This window comes from Ixodes scapularis, unplaced genomic scaffold, assembly GCF_016920785.2.
Source record: "Ixodes scapularis isolate PalLabHiFi unplaced genomic scaffold, ASM1692078v2 ptg000582l_1__unscaffolded, whole genome shotgun sequence".
Taxonomy (NCBI): Eukaryota; Metazoa; Arthropoda; class Arachnida; order Ixodida; family Ixodidae; genus Ixodes; species Ixodes scapularis.
This window is the reverse complement of record NW_024610003.1, coordinates 796,101-804,962: the sequence shown is the minus strand read 5'-3', so window position 1 is coordinate 804,962 and position 8,862 is coordinate 796,101. Positions and strand designations below refer to the sequence as shown.

Genomic DNA, 8,862 nt, shown 5'->3' with positions numbered 1-8,862 from the left:
TTCTATACTATTAGCTACCACAAAGTGGCTACGATTTGTCAGATAACTGCGCAATAGTTTAAGTGAAATGCCTCTAATTCCGTAGTGTGGCAGTTTATCAAAGAGAATATTATGCTTGATAGAGTCAAAAGCTTTATTGAAATCTACGAAGATGCCTATAGTGTAGGATTGATTTTCTATATTGCTGATAAGTTTTCCTCGAATGTTAAGTAAAGCTGACTCAGTGGATTTACCTCTCCGAAATCCATATTGGTTTGCAGAAATTAGTCGGTATTTATGAAGATGATTAATTATTCTAGATGTCTACAAAAAGCTCTGTAGGGTTGTGTGGAGGCCCTCTTGCAGCACAGATGTGTATTTGTCCTCACCGTCTCTGGAAAAGACGACCATAACACAGTATGAACGTCCCTCGGAGACAAAAGGCAGACTTTTTGTATTCCGCAGTAACCATGCCTGCGTTCAAATTTTGGCCGTCAAGGGAAAAGGGACGTAGCTTGAGGGTTCAAACTGAACAGATAGCAACCTAGAAGGTTACTCGTGCTTCACTTTAGCTCATCTTGCGCCAGAAAGTGCAGAAGGGGACAAAATAGAAAGTGTCGGGCCAGTTGTACTGTAGGGGCATGTCTACAAAAAGCTCTGTAGGGTTGTGTGGAGGCCCTCTTGCAGCACATATGTGTATTTGTCCTCACCGTCTCTGGAAAAGACGACCATAACACAGTATGAACGTCCCTCGGAGACAAAAGGCAGACTTTTGGTATCCCGCAGTAACCATGCCTGCGTTCAAATTTTGGCCGTCAAGGGAAAAGGGACGTAGCTTGAGGGTTCAAACTGCTCAGATAGCAACCTAGAAGGTTACGCATGCTTCAGTCGAGCTCATCCTGCACCAGAAAAAGCACAAGGGGGGAATATAGGAGTGTGGGAGCGGTTGTACTGTGGCGGCATGTCTAGAAAAAGCTCAAAAGTGATTTGTGGAGTCCCTCTTGCGGCGCAGACCTGTATTTGTCCTCACCGTCTCTGGGAAAGACCACCCTAACAAAAGAATGGACGTGAAACTGAGGCAAAGGGCGTAGTTTTGCTTCGAGGTAGAAACAGCGCCTGCGTTCAGATGTTGGCCGTCAAGTGAAAACGGACTTAGCTTGAGGGTTCAAACTGAACAGGTAGCAAGCTAGAAGGTTACTCATGCTTCAGTCGAGCTCATCTTGCACCAGAAAAAGCACAAGGGGGGAAAATAAAGAGTGTGGGGCCAGTTGTCCTCTAGGGGCATGTATACAAAAAGCTCTGCAGGAACAAACCTTTTCCCGAGGTGGACAGCAGGGGCCTGAAGACATAAATAAAAAAGAAGTGACACATTTAACGAGTCTTCACTGCGCCGGAAAAACAAGAATCAGCTCATTTCTTTTTGAGACCTCAGACTTTATTAGGCCAAGAATACAATTTTTCAGACGAGCTGTCTCAATGTAAAAACACACTTCCTTATTAGTACCCTTTCGACACACAAACAGTCCTACCTGGTGCGAGACCCTTCCCCAACAATTTGATAGTTGTACGTACCTATAATGGTTTTCTAATTACGAGCGAGCGGCAGCTCTTTGAAGTCTTGCTCGCGCTCTGGTGAGCCTTCAAACGACCAGCCGCTCCGCCGAGCGCGCGCCGCACGAGATGAATGAATTAAAATAATCTCGCGCGCATAGCGAACGTTCCTTTTACCCGAGGGAGCGCTTCAGAACAAAAAAGCAAATTGTGGTAGCAAATGATGAAGCGGTAAGCAATATCGAACCTGAAAATGACTGCTTTCGTGCGGGAAGTAGCATCAGTGCTCGTACAGTAACCTATCGACTCGATCAGAGGCAAACTACAGTCGTCGGGTCTTCTACGGAACGCGTGCTCACGTTTGACACCAACATCGCGTCTCGGAAACGAAAATTCAGCCTCGAAGGTCCGAACACAGGCTCGGAAATCAGAATTGGCCGCCATGACCATGCCCACGGTAAAAGCGTCGTAGCTTCGCGAAAGCTTTTATTTCACACGTTCAAAGTGGTGTCCATAGAGTCTAGAAAGAACAAGGAACACATCGGTGCTAGCGGTGATGAGATACGACCAGTATTAATGAAGGAAGTGTCTATTCTGCCGGCAGCCGGCAGAATAACCGGCGGGGGAAAAAGTGCCGGCAGTAGTCGCCTATTGGGTCTCGTATAAAACGGATTGTAAACACGCCTATTCCGCGCTGTGGATTAGCTCAGTGGGTAAGATGTGCGCTTCGTACACAGCAGGATCTTAGTTCAGTCCCCCGAGAAAATTTGTTTTTTTTTTTTTCTTCGGACTTTTGTTTTTTGTTGAGGTATTAGGCGATATTTACGGCATCCCTCTTTTAGAATTAACACTACAAAAAGAACGCGCAAAAAAAAAAAAAACAGAAAAAACACCAGAAATCAGAGGGGTTCTCCGAGCGGTTTTAAAAGGTCGATAAAACAACTTTTGCGTTTGCTATCTCGAAGAAATTTGACACACAAACAGTCCTACCTGGTGCAAGACCCTTCCCCAACAATTTGATAGTTGTACCTATAATTGTTTTCTAATTACGAGCGGGCGGCAGCTCTTTGAAGAATATCAATCCACTCGTGCTCGGGAGACTGTCCCCGTTGATCGAAAAGTCTCGATTGAGATGAGCCGACACGGTTTCACTGCACGCACATTTTCCTACGATGTTGTTTTCACGACCACGATCGATGAATGCACTCCAGCGGTCTTGAATATTCACGGGTAAACGATTGAACTTGGTCGGGGTTGTTAATCTCCAAGCAGAGTCCCAAAAACCTGTTTTCGCGAACATAACGAGTTCTAGACTAGCTGGAGCGATGAAAATTTAACAGTGCGTCTAAATTCAGAGCGCGATCATTCGCTGCGAATTAGAACCTTCTAACTATCGTAGTTTTCTTTATACGAGCATATGCCAAATCACAACACCACAGAATGAAGCCTTACACGTAAACTTTTTAATCATCACTTTCTTATTAGATTAGCTACATCGATGAGACGCGCCTAGAATGTTCCTCGGAACATAATATCACTCGCCTGGTTAAAATAAATGACCCAGCTAGCACTTGTGGATTGATATATTTGAATACAAAGTACAGAGATACAAAAAAAGAAGAGAAAACGCAAGTTCAAAGGCTGTATAGATAATACAACGCCGCTGACAGCGTCTTGCAATAAGCGCAACAGAGAACATTAAAAGAATGCATGTGCGCGCTTTTGGGCGAGCACACACATAAAAAAAAACACATTTCTTTTTTTTTTCACGATTACCACTGGAAAAAATCAAATTCCTGAATAAAACTGATAAGGTACTTCATTTCCGCAGGTGTGCACAGCAGGGGCCTCTTTGTCCGTTTAACCTCAGATTGTTATATTATATTAAAAACGCAACACCAGGTAATCCGTAAAATGGGAGAGCGGAACAGGGGAAAATTGTAACGTAATAGCTCACAACAAAGTTGGGAGGAGTGGCAGTAGTGGGCAAGAGGAAAATAAAACACCATGCAGAGAGTTATCAAACAAACGCTCGATCGACTACAAAACATTGTCAGATATAAATCTGCGATGAGGTAGGCTGTTTCATTCTGTTATGGTTCTGGGAAAGGACTATTTAAATGCATTTGTAAGGAGATCAAGACCCTATGGCGTCGGGAAGTATTTAAATTCTTTTTTTTATATTTAGTTTCTATTCATTTACACTGCAGGCCATTTCCAATCCCCAAGCAGGGTGCGACGAGAAGGAACAAAAAAATAACAGTAAACCGACAAATCTGGTACACTGGAGATCACAAAAAGAAAGAAAAAACACAAGTTCAAAGGCTATGTATAGATATAACAGAACGCCGCTGATGGCGTCTTGCAATAAGCTCAAACATAAGAAAGAAGAATTTATGTCCTCGCTCTTTTTTATTTTTTTTTTTCACGATTACCACGGGAAAAAATCAAATCTCTGAAGAAACTGATAAGGTACTTACTTCGTTTCCGCAGGTGTGCACAGCAGGGGCTTCGTCCTCACCAGCAAAACACAAAACAACAGATTTTTCCTTTTTTGCCTCACATTTTAATAACCTCAGACTTTATTAGGCCGACAATGCAAGTTTCCAGACGAGCTGTCTCGATGAAAACACACTTGTTCCTATTCAGTGAATTCGCACGAGCTAACACGATTTCATAAAAACACTTTTTGCTTGGAGCAAGTTCTCAGTTGCCATTCAAGCGGTCTTGATTAAGCACAGGTCATCCGCAGCTGAAGGAGGTCACTTGAAACGGAGGGCCAGCCGTGCAACTCGCTCTTGCGCTGCACAAAAAGACAATCTAGCGCCCTACATTAAAGATGCACCGAACGTTCTTACGCCATACACATATATTTTTTTCATTTCTTCCGTGCGTCAGAGAGTGATGAAACGTTTGAGTTCGTAGAGGCCGGCTTCCTAGCTCCGCGCCGCCGCCGATTCCGTGTTTGATAAAAAAAAAAAAACTGCTCCGACTTTACTCAAATAGATTAACAATTTAATCAAACGTTTCGTCTACCATCCGGGAAACATCGTCAGTGAAACCTACAAGCAGGAATGAGGGAAAAAAAAAACTCGATTCCGTGTTTCCCGTGAAAAGAACAAAAGAATTCGTGCAAGAAGTCGGCTCCAACGGTCGCCCAAGAGACAAAGGAGCTGTAGCAGACGGCAGAGGTTCGGGGAAAGCTCACGCCACTAGCAAAGCCTGGCCTGGCTCGGCGCCGCCGATTCCGTGTTTCCCGTGAAAAGAACAAAAGAATTCGTGCAAGAAGTCGGCTCCAACGGTCGCCCAAGAGACAAAGGAGCTGTAGCAGACGACAGAGTTTCGGGGAAAGCTCATTGCACTACCAAGGCCTTGCCTGGCGCGGCTGCCCGCCCGCCGAAACCGCTCCTCCTTTCCCTCGTTCGGGAGACGCTAGTATCTTTTGTTTTTGGCTTCTTGTCGGCTGCGTTCTTGGCGCCCGACTTGATTGACAGCCACTGTCTGGCGGTCTGCTTTAATCTCTTGTTCCCTGCCTTGCAGCGGGGACTGCTCCTCTTTGTGCAATAGCTACTCTGGGGCGTTTTTCTTTTTGCTATTCTTTGCTTTAAAAGCTCTTTCCCTGCGTCTAGCAAACACACACACTTCTTTCGCGGCACCGTTAATGAACACCGTCTGCGTTTAGAAACTTAAAAACGAACAGCCCCGAACTCGATTACCGAAGCTCCGATGAAATTAATCAGCGCGCCAAGCGAAAACCCAACACGCTCGAACGCTGATTTTACGATGCAAGATAATAAAAAAAAAACGTATTTGGACCCTACCAAACCTATTACAGCAAGAAATTAAGAAATACGAGCAAAACAATATTGCGCAATCCTTAATCGGACGTTCGAATAGCGGCTGACTTCGTTTTATCAGTTAAAAAAATAATAAACGTAGGTAGACACGCTGAACTTCACGTATAGCCACTCTAACACATACCGTTTTAAAGCCAACAGTTTATTTATTATTTCGTGCCAACTGAGAAATCGACACGAGCTCAAAAGACGAATTTTGCCTAACGAAAACTGCCCAAACGCCTAGGATGTCACGCTTGCATAATTGTGGAATGCCTTTTTCCCACCCTATTATAGTTTGATCGCTCACTCCTCTCTTTTTCCGAGGCAGTATTCCATCATTTCGCGATGGAATACGCGCTTCAAAGCTCAATACACTTTATATCTTTGCCGAGCATGGACCTATCAAAAAAAGCACTTCCATGAAACATGCCTAGGTAAATCTTGCTCGCGCTCTGGTAAAGAGCCTTCAAAAAAACGACCAGCCGCTCCGCCGAGAATTCAATTCATCTTGCGCGCCTATATCACGCTCAATATAGTAGATCCCATTAAAAGCCTTCTTTGCCGAAACTCGGAAAAGCGTGCAGAATCACGCACGCTCAGAAAAGAACATTTCCATCTACCAACCGCCGAGCACAACAAACGCTCTTCTAATCTCCTCGCAAAACGCACGCGCTCACACAAACGACTTTGGGCAAAAACAAAGATCATGAAATGATCTTTGTTTTTATTCCCAGCGTCATGTACACGCATTTCTTGCGTGGAACAACGAATGAATAACTGCTATCTGCGTTTAATTCGATCTAGAAATCCCGTCGCGCCCGTTTGTTTACTTTCTGCCTTCCAGGTTAGACAACGTTCCTTCAAAAAATTGTAAAAAATCAATTCGTGCTAGAAGTGCGTGCTTCGGACGAGAGGTAGCGAAAATTAAGCGCCTTAGTTTGCGATTAAATAAGCGTCTGTACGCGTTTAATTGAAACTTGAAAGCACGCCGCCCGTCACGCGCGATGCCGGCGTTCGCTTTTCCAGGAGGGTTAAACACACTGCTCCTTTTTTCTTTAAGTTGAAAAAAGGTAATAATAAAAGTAGATAGAGATTCTTAATTTCGTGTGCCTTTATACAAACGTGTGCGCTAAAAGCACAGAAAAAGAGACTGTTCTAAAGGTAGTAGTTCACTTTTATTTTTAATTTTTGCCTGATCTTAGACGATCGGATCGCGGCTCGAGCGCGCTCCGGACTCAACCGCTTCACTCTCTAACCCAAGAAAAAATAGTTGTACGCATATCGAAGTATATATTTTCCGAAAGCTAATGAACTTGTCCAATAGGTGTAAAAATTATTTGATTTTAAACGGAATTATTCTTCTTCATATTTCGATCTAACCAGCCAAACTAGTTTTCGGGTGCTCTGGGTGGCTGGTCGATTTAAGTTAAAAAAAGGTAATAATAAAAGTAGATAGAGATTCTTAATTTCGTGTGCCGTTAGGGAAACGTGTGCGCTAAGAGCACAGAATAATAAGATTCTTGTGAAGCGAGTAGTTCGTTTTTATTTTTGCCTGGTCTTAGACGATCGAATCGCGGCTCGAGCGCGCTCCGGACTCTCCCGCTAAAAATCGGACTCTCCCGATAAAAATCAAAGCTAGAAGCAAAGAACGCACCGGACAAGAAGCAACGCCAAAGAAAGATAACGGATACAGTCTCAAAGAGCTAAGTGGGTCAGGGGGCCCAGGCAAGGGGTGGCCCTAGGGTGCCTGAATGTCCTTCTGTTTAGGGTGATGCCACCCTTTGTAGTACCAGATGCCGACAGCACGCGCTCACGGGCAAAATACAAAGAAATCGACGAAAACAAAAGGTCGCCATAGCACATTCAGCGCCACAAGCGCGTGCAGGGACACGCTCTTTCACCTGCTTCTCAACAAAAAATAAACGTGTGTGACAAAATGGCGAGATGCCACCACCCTAAGCAAAGCGCGCATGAAGGCACCCTAGGTGGCCCGGCGTGCGCGTTCTAAGCGGAGTCGAGTTAGAAAAAAGATTTCAGCGCGTGGTTCACCAAATGCAAAGGTAGAAATATGACATTTTCTAAAAATGCCTGGCACTTCGTTCTCTTCTACAGCACGAGCCGCGACGTTCGGCAACCGCTTCGAGGATCTGACCGGCTGTGTCCCGGTATCGACCACCTGAACCGGGAGCTACGCACGGTGCGAAGGGAACAGCGGAGGCACGAGCATCTACGCCACCCCGTCCCTGGACTGAGCGGCTACACAAGCGAGGAAACGAGCCTCGTCACGACATATGCCGGGGAATCTCTAGGCCTCGTAGAACTTTCTGTCTCCCGACCCTTCTCTTACCAACCCCGGACGAGCCTGTGACAACGTGCGACAGACATTGCTAATTGTTCTGTACAAAAGAGAACGAAGTGAGATGACAATTTCGTGTGCCGCTAAAAAAACGTGCGCGCCAAGAGCACAGAAAAACAAGTTAAAAAATGTAATAATAAACGGAGATAGAGATTCTTAATTTCGTGTGCCGTTAGAGAAACGTGTGCGCTAAGAGCACAGAATAATAAGATTCTTGTGAAGCGAGTAGTTCATTTTAATTTTTGCCTGATCTTAGACGATCGAATCGCGGCTCGCGCGCGCTCCGGACTTTCCCGCTTCACCTGCTTCACTCTCTAACGCAACGAGAAATACTTTTACGCATATCGAAGTATATATTTTCCGAAAGCTAATGAAATTCTCCGATAGGTGTGAAAAGCACTTGGTTTTAAACGAATTATTCTTCTTTTTTTGCTGAAAAACTCAAATCACTTTCGTTTGGCAAATAATCAAAAACTCGAAATTAAAGGATAGTATAATGGACGTACACTTACCCCAATGTGTCGAACGAAAGGAGGCCCTTTGACGAAGGCAGGAAGCGTGAGGCGACGTTCGGGGTCCGAAGAAGAAGAAGACCGATTTCGGAACAAAGAACAAAGAAGGAGCTGGACACGGGCGACTACGCGACTGCTCCCAAGCACAACGGAAACCACACTGGGGCCGGCCTCTGGGAACAAAGGAAAGCGGAGGAGGATGAGCGAGGAGGAGAGGGAAAGAGAAGGAAAAAAGTCGGGAAGGGGATCGCGCCGCCTGGTGGAGGGCAGACACACCATTCGCATCGGGTATTTTTTTCTTTATTATTTTGTTTATTTTTTGCACTATTTATTAAGGGAAGCATTCTCGTTGATCTCCCTTCATTAATACTGGTCGTATCTCATCACCGCTAGCACCGATGTGTTCCTTGGTCTTTCTAGATTCTATGGACACCACTTTGAACGTGTGAAATAAAAGTTTTCGCGATGCTACGACGCTTTTACCGTGGGCATGGTCATGGCGGCCATTTCTACTTTTAGAAACCTTTGTTCGGACCTCCGAGGCTGAATTTTCGTTTCCGAGACGCGATGTTGGTGTCAAACGTGAGCAGGCGTTTCGTAGAACACCCGACGGCTGTACTTTACC

At 45.0% G+C, this 8,862-nt stretch overlaps 1 long non-coding RNA gene across 1 annotated transcript; it reads right to left on the bottom strand.

The window, feature by feature from the left end:
* Nucleotides 1-4,073: 4,073 nt before the first annotated feature.
* Nucleotides 4,074-8,501, bottom strand: LOC121834127. Its single transcript, XR_006077063.1, has 2 exons — nt 8,238-8,501; nt 4,074-4,333 (listed from the first exon to the last, which is right to left on the bottom strand). It is a non-coding gene; the product is annotated as an uncharacterized LOC121834127 (long non-coding RNA).
* Nucleotides 8,502-8,862: the final 361 nt, after the last annotated feature.